At 52.0% G+C, this 12,283-nt stretch overlaps 1 protein-coding gene across 1 annotated transcript in view; it reads right to left on the bottom strand.

The window, feature by feature from the left end:
• NFASC (neurofascin) overlaps window positions 1-11,459 on the bottom strand; it is a 197,161-nt gene extending 185,702 nt beyond the window's left edge. Inside the window, exon 1 of the mRNA XM_068985706.1 lies at window positions 11,399-11,459. The gene's annotated coding sequence lies outside the window, so the exon portion shown is untranslated. The remainder of the gene's footprint in view (window positions 1-11,398) is intronic.
• Between the last annotated feature and the right edge of the window lie 824 nt (window positions 11,460-12,283).

Here is a 12,283-nt window from a genome sequence, read left to right as displayed (position 1 = left end):
CAGCCAGCCACTGTGTAAACGGACCCTTACACAAACACAAGCGCTTAAATGCACGACAGCGTTTATAGAGCACCTTGTCCTATATAGCTCTTAAACAGTCCTGTTAGGTAGGCATTATTATCCCCACTCCACAACTGAGAAAATTAAAGCTAAAGAAGGGTAGATAACCGGTTCTAGTCCCTTCAGATCCCTGACCCAGTGCCCTTCCTGCCACCCGATACTAGAATAATCATCCGTTTACTATTTGCTTCTTCTAAGTCTACTCTGTCCTGGGCCTGAATGCAGGGCTGGAGGCCCACGTGACCGGCTCCAGGAGCAGCACCAGCCTACCCTATGCCAGCCACCGGCTTCTGTGCCTCACGGCTGGTGGTGCGCCTCTGGGAGCAGAGGTCAGCGTGATACGGCCAGCCGAGCTGACCACCCATGTGCTGACTGAGGACTGCTGGTGGGCAAGGCTGGTGGATAAGACATTCCGTGCCCTCAAGGCACTTCTTATCTCTTGGGCTAAGAGAGGAATAAATAGCCAGGTGAAAAGCAGGTCTGAGGAAGAGAAAACCCATCCAGAGAGCCAGTGGTTCTCAGCCTGGGTGGTACATTAGAATCAACGAGGGGCTTTCCTGGTGGTTCCATGTAAAGAATCCACCTGCCAGGGCAGGGGACGTGGATGGGATGTCTGGTCTGAGAAGATCCCTCATGCCTCAGAGCAGCAGAGCCCACGTGCCGTGCTCTAGAGCCGGGGAACAGCAACTGTGCCTGTGCACCACAACCGCCGAAGCCCGTGTGCCTAGGGCCTGTGCCCTGCACGAGAAAGGCCACCCCGTGAGAGGCCCACGCGCTGCAACAAGGGCAGACCCCCGCCGGCCCCACCTAGAGAAACGCCCGTGCACAGCGAAGACCCAGCACAGCCAAAAACAAATCAGTAAATAACGTTACAGATCACCGAGAGGAAACTGAAACGCTCCTATGCTGAGGTTCGACTCTTAGCGACTGTGATTTAATGGGCAGCAAGTGGGTCCCAGCATCAGCACATCTGAACATCTCTCCAGGTGAAGCTAACTCATTGCCAGGTTGAGAACACACGTGCAGGGCGCTGCCAATCGGTGCGGTTTACTGCCGAGTGGTACCAGCTCCAGTCCGGAGCTTGTCAGAAATGCAGATGCTCAGGCCCAGTCCAAAGCCACTGATTCTGCCCCGCACTTTAACAAGATCCCCGGGGACTCATGGGCAGGTGGAGGATGGGCAAGGGCAGGCTCCGTCCTGAGAGTCAATCAGAGAAGGCCCTCCCAGCCCCTCTGAGAGATACAGCCCACCTGCTCCCCAACACACAGGGCACACCCCTGAGAGGAGAGCTGGGCTGACCGTGGGGAGCCGCCTCACTCAGCTCTGCACCTCCTGTCCCCGCAGAGTCACACCTGAGCCTGCACGATGCTGCTCCACGGACCAGAGCCGCCGGAGCCCCAGCAAGCCCCTCTGCGAGCAGGAGGGAATCTGAGAGCAGGACCCTGCCACGGTTTCAGTGACAAGAAGAAAAAGGAGTTTCTTCCCCTTGCATCTCCCTCCCCCCATCGGAGCGTCTCCACCACAGAAGAGGCAAGCTCAGGACAGCGGCGCCTCAGCCCAGCCTCAGAGAGACAGTGGGCAGCCCGACCCACCATAAAGGCAGCTCTGTCTCTGCAGGCACGGGGTGGCTGGTACCGGCTAAGCCTCGCGAAGGAGGGAATCCTCAAAAGAAGGCCAGAGACACACACACAGGGCAGGCCTGCCAGCGGCCCGCGCCCCTCCCCCAGCTCCGCACCCCCGCTGCCCTCAGTCTTTGTTTCCATCAGTGTGTGTGTGTGTGTGTGTAATTTTTCTCACGTGCTGGCCTTTGCTCTCCTGTTAGACTGAGATCGACCCTCCCTGGCTCCTCCTTTGTCACTGCCCGTAATACCAAGTACAGAGGCTTAGGCCCAGCAGGGGTTTGAGAAATATTATCTGTATTCATGCGCATGCATTTTCTAGGAGTCAAACCCAGAGCTCCAGGGTAACAAAGAGCTACTCACAAGCAGGCATTTATTAAGGATTATTATCAGAAAACTGAAATTCTATGTAAGAAAACTAGAAAGCATGGCTTCAAAAAGCACACACTCCGGTTAAGAAAACTAGACTTATATACAGAAAGCCTAAGACTGAGATGCAAAGAAATCAAACATATTTAGAATAAGCTTACACAGACCTCTGTGCACAGACTCATAACAACACAATGGAAATGTTCTATTCCAGTTTTCTGACAGTTTGTTATTACTTGCCTATTGATTGGCATTTTAAAGTGTTTTCCCCTCTGGTATTTCTACCACTGACCACATCCAGGTAAACAAGATGAAATGACGCCTACAGTCAGAAAGGAAGATGAATCAAGACCAGCAACTTCTCTCTGTTGGATGCCCACAAACATCTGACATCTACTGTTACAGTACAAAATCTGTACCCCATCTCACCACAGAGTCAAGTGTCCAGAGCCATACACACTGAGTTCCTGGCCCATTCAAGGCTCCAAAAAGTCTCGGATCAGGTCCCTGGGACTAGAGCCAGAATCCAAGGAGCCTTCTCCCTGCCCTTGAAAGGAAAACCGCAGTGCATCACGTATGGTTGTTCTCACTGTGACAAAAAAGGGCAAAACTCACAGCCACGTACAGACCTTCAGTTCAGATTCAGCATGACGCCTTCTCCAGCAGTGCGTCAAACTCCTCCCCGTTCAAAAGTCCACTTTTGTTCTAAGTCAAACAGATTCAGTGTGAGAGACAAATATGCAAATGTAAGTGGCAAATTGCAAAGATTCTGACACTAGAGCTGTGCAGGATATTCAAATTAAATTAAAATTTCAGTTCTCAATCCCATTAGCCACGTTTCAAGTGCTCAACAGCTAAGTGTGGCCAGTGGTTACCGTGCTGGACAATGCTGATACAGAATAGTCCCACCATCACAGAAGGCTCTATTGGACAGCACGAATATTGAACATCTAGATTTTCATTTAAAGAAATGAGTAGGGTCTTCTGGGGACTTCTGTTGTTCTATCCAGGTGTGCTGGAGAGGTTTTAGGTACATTTCAGAATGCTGGGTAGAAAGAGTACCTTTTCACAATGAAAGAGGCAACGTGCTGGGAGTCTCATGTAAACACAACCACTCTAAGGCAAAATTTACAAGGCTACAAACTGGGTCATTTTAACATGCATATGTGCACACACACGGTCTCTCCTTCTTAAAAGGGCTATTACTAGTTTCTCCTAACCCAAACTTTTGCTTTCATCACAAAGATTGTGAAGTCAAATGCTGCAAACCAATTTGGTGCCAAAAAGCCCACATGCTACCTAGTCCTAGCCAGAACTGTTTTCCAGATCCCTCTTGGATGGTTCTAAGCATTCCCTGGCTTTACCTTTTAACATGGCATCACTGGGGAGAAAAATCTTTCAGATGGCAGGTCAGCACCCTGGACAGCGACAAGCTCCCTGTCTGCCAAGGAAGAGTTCCAGTCCTCCCCATCGCCGGAGACATCCTTCAGAAACAACACTCCCCAGACAGCACTGCCTGTGCAGGGATGTCACTCACGTCTCCTAACGCCACAATCTTGTCTTCAGAACAAGAGCAAGCTCAGCTAAGAAGCCTAAATGCTCCTCACCAACTTCAAGACAAAGTCCAATTTCTAGTCAGATTAAGGACTCTCTGGAGTCTGGCCCCAGCTGGCCCCTCCAGCTGTACCTTCCACTGTTCCAGCCTGGCCAAGTCAATGCCAGAGGACCACTTCCCTCCTCTAAACCTTTGATTATGCTCCTTTAGCCCATTTCCTTACCTTTATCTCCTACGCATCTCTGGGGACCCAGATCAGCCCCTGCGTCTTCAAAATCTTCCCAAAGGACTTTAGTCTACACTGGTGTCCTCTCTTTTCTGACATACCAAGGCATTTCCAGTTTAGATCATGCTTTAAGGAACTTAATTACATACCCTCCTGTACAATTACTAGGTTCATATACAGAGTTTAAAGTTCCCAGTGTCCTGGTACATGGAAGACCTAATAATGATCTTAGATGAAACCATCTCTAACATTCTCTGAGTTGAAGATTCTCTTAAAACAAGTTGCCACCCAGAAGTGGGCTGTGCTCATAATAGAGGCTTCAAAGACTAACTGCAGATGCAATGAACACCATGTAAAAACATACACACACACACACACACAAAACAAAACCAAGGCACAGCTCAGAGCTGGGAACAGCTAGAGAACCCTGGTTTAGCTTCCAACATGAGTCACAAAGGCTTCATTTCCACTCAGTGTGTGATGACGATCAGAAAGAGATCCTGTTTCTGTCCTTTCCTACGTCACAGCACAGGAAAACTGCCTGTGGCCTCAGAGAACACGTCACCTTTAACATGGGGAAAAATATCGCACGGTGTATTATAATACTGGCATTATAACAATGTTTCTCATACAGACATCCATGGACAGGCCAACCAGTACCTGACCGCAGTGCACTCACCCCACTACTTATTAGGCGTAAGCCCAGACCGACTATGGAAAATAACAAAAAACATAATTTTGTTGGTGCCCCCAGATAAAATTCTGACTGGTCTTACAAGTCAAGAAGTTCCAAAGGGGACCGGGAACTGGCTTAAAATTTCAGCTCAACATTTTACTTCTTGTCAAAATGATTGTTATATGACCCCCTTGGGTTTAAAATCCTGTTCTCAAAGCACCAGCTTCCAGATCCACATGCAATAGGATACTGGGATGGTTCTTTCCCTCACGCACATGGAGAAATTAAGACCCAGAAGAGTTTAATAACTTTTGGATTGCAAATAAAGATCACGTTAGAATGAGAATCCAGTTGAAACAATTTCAATAGCAAAAGCAACACGCACACATAAACATACATATACTTGTATACACATACATTCAAAGAACTCTTAGTAATAGAAAGAGATGAGTTATGAAATTCACTGAGCCTGGAACTGGAAGATTCCACTGAATTCTTGCAAAAAAGTGTTACTGCCAAAGCAAATTGGCCAGGAACTATCATCACTGGGAAAAGTCCTTGGAATTGCTCCCCAGCCATTCACTCTCATCCCAGAAAGTCACAAGATCTGAGAACAAAATTTAGCATCTGGTCAACTGACCCCAGTTGGTCTAAACTGGATGCAGGCAAGTGAGCCCAGCATGAAGGCCACAATCATCCTGCCCCAAGCCCTTCCCCAAGCCGACCATTCTAAGTGCTCAGAGAGGGAAAGCAGTGAGACTCCAGCGTAATCAGGTTAGAAAAGTAGACTCTGGCACTCAGGGACCCCTATGACTGTGTCTCAGTACCGTGCTCCAAAAACGTCCCTCACTACTGAATTGCATGCATCCACCACGCAAGCCATGCCATTTATTCATCGTGACTCAAACACCCCTGCACATTCCTGCCACTGAATCCGCAGTCCTCCAGCAGCTCTGATTACCAAGTCTTCAAATCTCGATGTCTCAAGATCCCCCTCAATTATCTCCTCCTGCAAGAGGCTTTTCCAGATCGTCCAAGCCCAAGATAATCTCCTGTCAACCTTTCAGCATTTACTGTCCGGAATTAGCAACTGTTCCTTATATTTGAATATATATATATCTTATCTCCATTAGAGTAGAGACAAGGACTTGTGAGCCTCCATTTTGCTCCAGAAGATGGTGTGGTACCCATTACCCACATAGCACATGCTCAATAAATGTTTGGTGATTATGGTAAGAATAGTAAGACCTCCCCAAAGGTTCCTGTTACCCAAGGACAGACCTAGATATACAACTATGTCCATGGGACTGCGTGGGGCAGGCAGAAGGAACCCAAAAGGGAACCCACATGGTGAACAACAGCTCACAGAGCCTTCCTCCAACTCCAGTGCCAAGAGCTTCCTCATTCTAGGACTGAGTCAGAAATCCTCCCTTCCTACCCTTGAGCCGCTGCTCCCAAGCTGTTTATCTCGTTAACCCTGTTTATTGTGATCCTGGTAAGAGGTTCTGAAGCCCTCCAAGCCCCTCTCTAATTAAATTCATTAGAACAGATTGGGGCTTTCTTTCTGCATCTCAGAAAAATTAACAACATGATTAGCATCATAATGCTGGGGAGATGGGCTGCCACGGAGGCCTTTCAGGAGGGCCTGGCCCAGTCTGGGAGGGGAAGAGTGAGCGGGAGCAGGTGAAGGAGAAGGCAGATGCTCAGACAGCTGCTTCCCAGAGGAGGGGAGCTACGGGGTCAGAGGGGCTGGTGGAGTCAGTGGAGATGGTGACAGCCGGAGGGGATGATCCGACAGGCCCAGGCACTCCGACTTTTCCAAGGCATGGCTTTTGGGAGAGAGAAGGCAAGACAAGAAATTAATCCATAACATAAATTCCAGAGACATGAGCTTCTGGGACTAGAGACTGTCAGCAATCTTCTAGTGTTAGAGAGAGAGAGAAACATATTGAAGCTCTGTTAATGATGGCATCACTGACTCGATGGATAGAAGTTTGGACAAGCTCCGGAGTTCATGATGGACAGGGCGGCCTGGCGTGCTGCAGTCCATGGGGTCACAAAGAGTCGGACACGACTGAGCGACTGAGCTGAACTGCACTGAATGATGGGGCTGAAAGTAAAACAAGCCCCTCCTGCTGTTCGTGATGATGTCCCTTCGGTAAGGCTCTACTGCAGGAAAATGGGGTGAGCAGGCAGGGGAGGCACGTCACTTCTTTCCAGAGAATCTGATTCTACAGAGTTCTTGCTTATACCCCTGGTGGGTTCCCTCATCTAGAAAATTCTCACCTTCCCTTCCTTACCAAAACTCTACCGACCTTTCAAGGTTCAGCTCCATTTCCACCCCCCTGTGAAGAACAGTTAGCATTTGGTATTCACTGCTGGCCAGGGAGGGTGCTGGAGTCTTCTCTGTCTTATCACACGTAATCCCTAACACAGCTCTGCAAATTTCATATTAACAGTCCCGTTTTACAGACGGGGAGACTGAAGCTCCTCAGCCAGGAAGTAGAAGAGCCAAGCTTTGACAGAAGGTCTGTCTGAAGCCAAAGCTGAGCAGTTTTCACAATGCTGTCACCTCCCTGACTCCATAAGCCATACTGAGGCATAACTCCTTCCTTGGAAATCTCACTGCCCAGGGTCTGAAGACTTAACTATACGATACCACTTTGGTGCCGCTTTTGTATTACGCCACTTTTATTTTTCCTCACTTGTCTCAAAACCGAAGCAAAGAGGGTGGATCAAGAGATCTCAAGCTGGCTGGCAAAGTCTGACCAATGCCCCGGGTCAGCAAAGCTGTGAGAAGCGCCTCCTCAAGCACCCAGCACAGTCATTAGCTCCCAGAGCCCTCCCTGAAGCCCCAGGGACCAGGCCACACACATTTAACGTCTGCCCTTGCCGCCAGGCCTGAGCCCTAGCTGAGCACTGGGAGTAAACGCTCAAAAGTCTGACATGAGGCTTTTCTAGCCAAAGCAGCCGTCGATCCAAACAGGGCGGTGCAGTCATCCCAGGCCCTCCTGCCCGCTGGGACCCCTCAGCCATGCTCCTACAAGGCCAGGAAGCCATCTGCCTCTGGCGGAGCATTTCTTGTAGTGAACTTACATTTGTTTTCATTTCTGTAACTCCAACTCAACTTATATGCCCAACATGTAGCTTAGTTGGGCATACAACAATATGCCCGAGGATATATTCAAAGGCTTGGGACACACTAATGAAATGAAGTAAAGCAGATGTGTAGGGAGGAGGGGGCTTCCTCAGAAAGGTGAGGATGGCTGTCTTTATCCTGGGCTGCCGTGGATGTTCACGGCAACCTGTGCTCAAGAGTGTAGCTTCTACGGATCCCTCTGTCACCATCAGCCTCCTCCCTCCTATCTGAATTTCTCCGATGACCCCCACCTGACCGTGACCTCCCAGAACTCCGGGACCCTTCTGCCCATGTCGAGCTCACAATAATTTTACTCACCTTGCTCCTGAGCAAGTATCTGTACTCGCTGTCTCTCCATCAGTTAGGAGCTCCCTGAGGGCAGATCCTGGGCCTCTTTCCTCTGGCTCACTCTGACATTCTAAGCATATTTTGACCATCCTTTGCCCCTAAAATACAAGTGCTTAAGAAATGAGAATGGGAGAGTTGAGGAGCCTCAGTCTCGTCCCAGGGTTCCCCCATCAGGCTGAAGCAGCAGCCAGCAGGGTTCAGCTGCATGCAGAACATCACCTCTTCCCCCTCGAGTCAGGGATCTGCTAATATCTTGCACCACCTTCTTCCTCACATTCAACCTCCAAGTCAGCCCTGGGCCCCATTCTGACAACACCAACCCAGCCCTCTTCCAAGCTGCGGTGGAGGGGGCCGATGCCACTGGAGGGAAAGGCGTCCCTCATCCCTGGCCCCATGTCCTCACTCAAGCTTATCTGTGCTATTTGTCTGATCGCTTGTCTCTCTTTTCCATCACACTGGCAGCTCTGAGAGACCCTGTTTTACTTTCCATCTCTATGATCCCAGCACCTAGCACACTGTAGGATTTAACTAGCATTTGTTGAATGAGAAAGTAGGTAACCAGCCTTAAATTCCCCTTACTTCCTTCCCCCCTCTTCTCCCAAGCCAAACAGACTGAAGACTGAACTTCTCTGCCTCTCTCTTTCTAGTTTCCTAGGAAACTCTTTTTCTAAAGACTAAGTGATGATCCTCACACCCAGCTCTTGGATGATCTTAGAGAAGAGGGGCACCAGGGAAAGGGAACACACTGCAACAACTAACAGGAAGCTTGGAATCCTGTCTCTCTGTCACTGCAGAAGCAGGACCATCTTCTGTGCCTCTGCCACCAGACATCCAAAGCGAGGACCCAACCCCCAAACACTGGCCACCTCCTCAATGTACCCCTGACCGATACAGCCTGACCCCATAAGCCCAGCCTGTCTCAGCCCACAGGGAGCTGGCTTTCCATTCTCTGTGCCTCAATTTATCCCTGCCATAGCGTCTGTGATATCAAACAAGGGATGAGAGATGAGATGCGCTGCACAGAACTAGGAGATATATACACAATTATCAGAATCCCCCACTAAACCTGAGCCCCAAGCAAGCATTTCAACATCAGTAACTTAATCCAATCAGCTCTCAAAGATGGCTCCAGGTGATCCCTCCTCCCTGGAGCAGGAAAAGCTGTGGGCCCTGGGAATGCTGATGCCAGGGGAAGCTACCACCCCACCCCACTCATGCGGGGAGGAACGCGGAAGACTGACAAAGCAGAGGACAGCCAGTCCCCCAGCAGCACACTCGAACCCCCAGCCCCTTACTGGGCCCTGCCTGTGCCTGCCCATTCAGAGACGCTGCTCATGAGCTGACGGAGTCCACTCTCTATTCTAAAGTGAGGGAGCCTTGTGGAGAAGGGGCAGGATCCACCAGCAATTTGCTCTCAACCTCCAATTTAAGACTTGGGATTTTAGCTGAGGTCCCCAGGGCAGGAATTGGGCTGCCATTGCCTGGTTCGCGGTGCCAAACACAATTTCTGGGCTAAGTGTAACAGTCTCTTTCCTCATTTGTGTTATTCATTCTCATTCTCTTTGCTCTCTCTCTTTCTATACACACACACACACACACACACACACACACACACACACACACACACACACCTTCAGCTGAATCTAAACAGGAGAGGAAAAAATTACTCCCTCCAAAGTGCCAGTTCTGTCAGGACAAAAAGTAGAATTATTAGATGCAGACCTGATCCCACCCCCATCTTCTTTAAATCTTCCTGCAATGCAAAGCCACCAAATCCAATCGCCCCTACACCGGGGGGGAGGGGCAGGCTCCTGTCCTCCTCCTCCCTCTGTTCCACCAGCCGGTGTGACCAGTCTCCAGGGTCTCTACACGTTTTCCCTGGGCCTCTCTTACTTATGGTTCAAGTTCAACGGGTTGTGAATCTGCCGGTCTCCAGCTCTAGACGAAAAATCTGCTTCCTGCCCACCCGGGCCTCCAAGCCCTGTGGTCTGCCCTTGCTGGAGACGTGATTAGGGCCCAGCAAGGGCTCATCCGAGTTCCAAGGGTAGATAATACACACCGGGCCCTCAGGCCAGGGAGACAGACAAACAGAAAAGGGACATCGTCATCCACTCCGTTGGACTGAGGAAGGAGGGATCTCTGCCCAACACACACACACAGACACATACACACACCACTGCCAAATGCCAAGTAAGGAATGAGGCACAGAACCCAGCTCAGGGCAAGAGGGACTGCCATGGGGACCAGAGCCTAAGGTGATTCAGCACTCTGCCCACTCAGCCCAGCCCATGGGCCACACTCATGACAGCTCTTGATGCCAAAGTGCTGACTTGGAGGCTGTGAAAGAATCCTTTCTAAAATCTGAAATTTTCCTGCCCTCCAGAGAGGCTCCTCATCCAGGCCTTTGCATCCCAGGGCTCAGATCAAGACCAGGAAGAGGCTGTGAAGCCATTCTTTGGATTCTGCCTCTCCTCCTTCCTAGTTTTCCTAAGCTTAACATCTCCTCCCCCCACCCCCAGCCCCTCTAGGAAACAAACCTGAACAGCTACAGGAAGACAGTGGCTCAAGGGGAACATAAGAGAGGCCTAATAGCCCGCAGCATCCTTTGCCCTTCCCCACCGCGGAGCCATGAATAGGATCAAACACGCAGAAAGGGGTATAAGTGGATTCTGCCACAGTGAGCACACAGGGCCTTCAGAGTCCTAGGCCTCCCCAAGCAGAGGAGGAGGGCCCAGGGGCAGGTGAGGGGGCTTGGGACAAGTCTGTGTGGCTACAAACAGCACCAGGAAGGGCAGGTGGGGAAAGTGATGGGGGGCTCGCCAGGTAACAGCCAAGGGGGAGAAGACGGCCTTCTGGAGAAGGTGGAGGCGGACACCAGGAGGCAGCTGGGAAGGGGCTGGGCCCCGGTGTGCAGAAGGGACGCGGTGGGGACAGAAACTGCGAGGGAGCTGATAGAGAGACGCACACGGAGGGACGGGGGCATGAATCGGGGGCCGGAGCAGTAAGGGCAGGAGAGAGGCGGGGGTGCGGGGAAGGGAAAACAGAAGGGACGGGGTCGCACAAAGTGGGGTGCGGTGGTAAACAGGTCAGGGGAGAGCTCGGGGTGCGGCGGGGACGGAAGGACAGGCGAAGAGACGGAGGGGAGGGAGGGGGAGGGGAGACGGCCAAGGAGCAAAGGCGTGCGGGGGGCTGGGGCGGGGAGCCGGGTCGGGCAGGGTCCCGGTGCAGACTCGGGGCTCGGGCAGGTGACGACGCGGAGAGAGAGGTCGGGGCGTGGAAGGAGGGGATGGGCTTGGGTGAGAGATGGAGACAGGCAGAGAAGGGCGGGAGCAAGGGGACGGCGCTGGACGGGCCTCCACGACCCCGTTCCACCCGCAGCTCGTCTCCGGCTTCCGCGCGTGCCTACCTGCAAGGGCTGGGGCTCCGGCCCCGGGTGCAGTCGGCGCTGTCCGCCGCCCGCGCCGCCGCTTGCCTGTCGTCCCCCGCAGCGCCGCTCGCCGCCCGCCGCCGCATTAGGGCAGAGCGCGGCCCGTGCGCGCCCCGGCGGCCGCGCGCCCCCGACCGCCTGCGTGCGCGCGCCCGCGCCTCCCCGCGCGCGCCGGGACGGGGGAGGGGGAAGGGAGAGGAGGGGAGCGGCGGGGGAGGGGGAGGGGCAGGGAGGGGCGAAGGGGCGGGGCGGGGGAGGGGAGGGAGGGCCGGATGCGGGAGCGCGCGGGCCGGGACCCGACTGGGACTCCTTGGGAGGCTTGTTCCCAGGGAGACTTCTGGTAGACTCTCGGGAGCTTTTCTTTCCTGGAGAGCTGTTGAATCCCGAACTGGAGACGTGAGCAATGCTGTGACACCTGCTGATGGTGGAGTGGTCTTTTAAAAGCGGGAAATTTCATTTAAATGGGCTCAGGCCCTGCCCAGACTTGAGTTAAGGGGGAGGAAGCCCAGGACTGGGAGGCCAGACATCCAAAGTCTCCTTCTGACTCTGACTCTCTGACGTGGTGAGATGCTTTTCTGTGGGCCTGTTTTCTCAACTGGACGACGAAGAGTTGATTAGATGATCCCTTCAGAACTAAGAGTCAAGGCTACGGTTTTTCCTGTGGTCATGTATGGATGTGAGACTTGGACTGTGAAGAAAGCTGAGCGCTGAAGAATTGATGCTTTTGAGCTGTGGTGTTGGAGAAGACTCTTGAGAGTCCCTTGGACTGCAAGGAGATCCAACCAGTCCATTCTGAAGGAGATCAACCCTGGGATTTCTTTGGAAGCACTGATGCTAAAGCTGAAACTCTAGTACTTTGGCCAC

The sequence above is a fragment of the Capricornis sumatraensis genome, chromosome 14 (genome assembly GCF_032405125.1).
Source record: "Capricornis sumatraensis isolate serow.1 chromosome 14, serow.2, whole genome shotgun sequence".
Lineage (NCBI taxonomy): Eukaryota > Metazoa > Chordata > Mammalia > Artiodactyla > Bovidae > Capricornis > Capricornis sumatraensis.
Note: the sequence above shows the minus strand (reverse complement) of the source record. Positions and strands in the feature narration are given on the sequence as shown.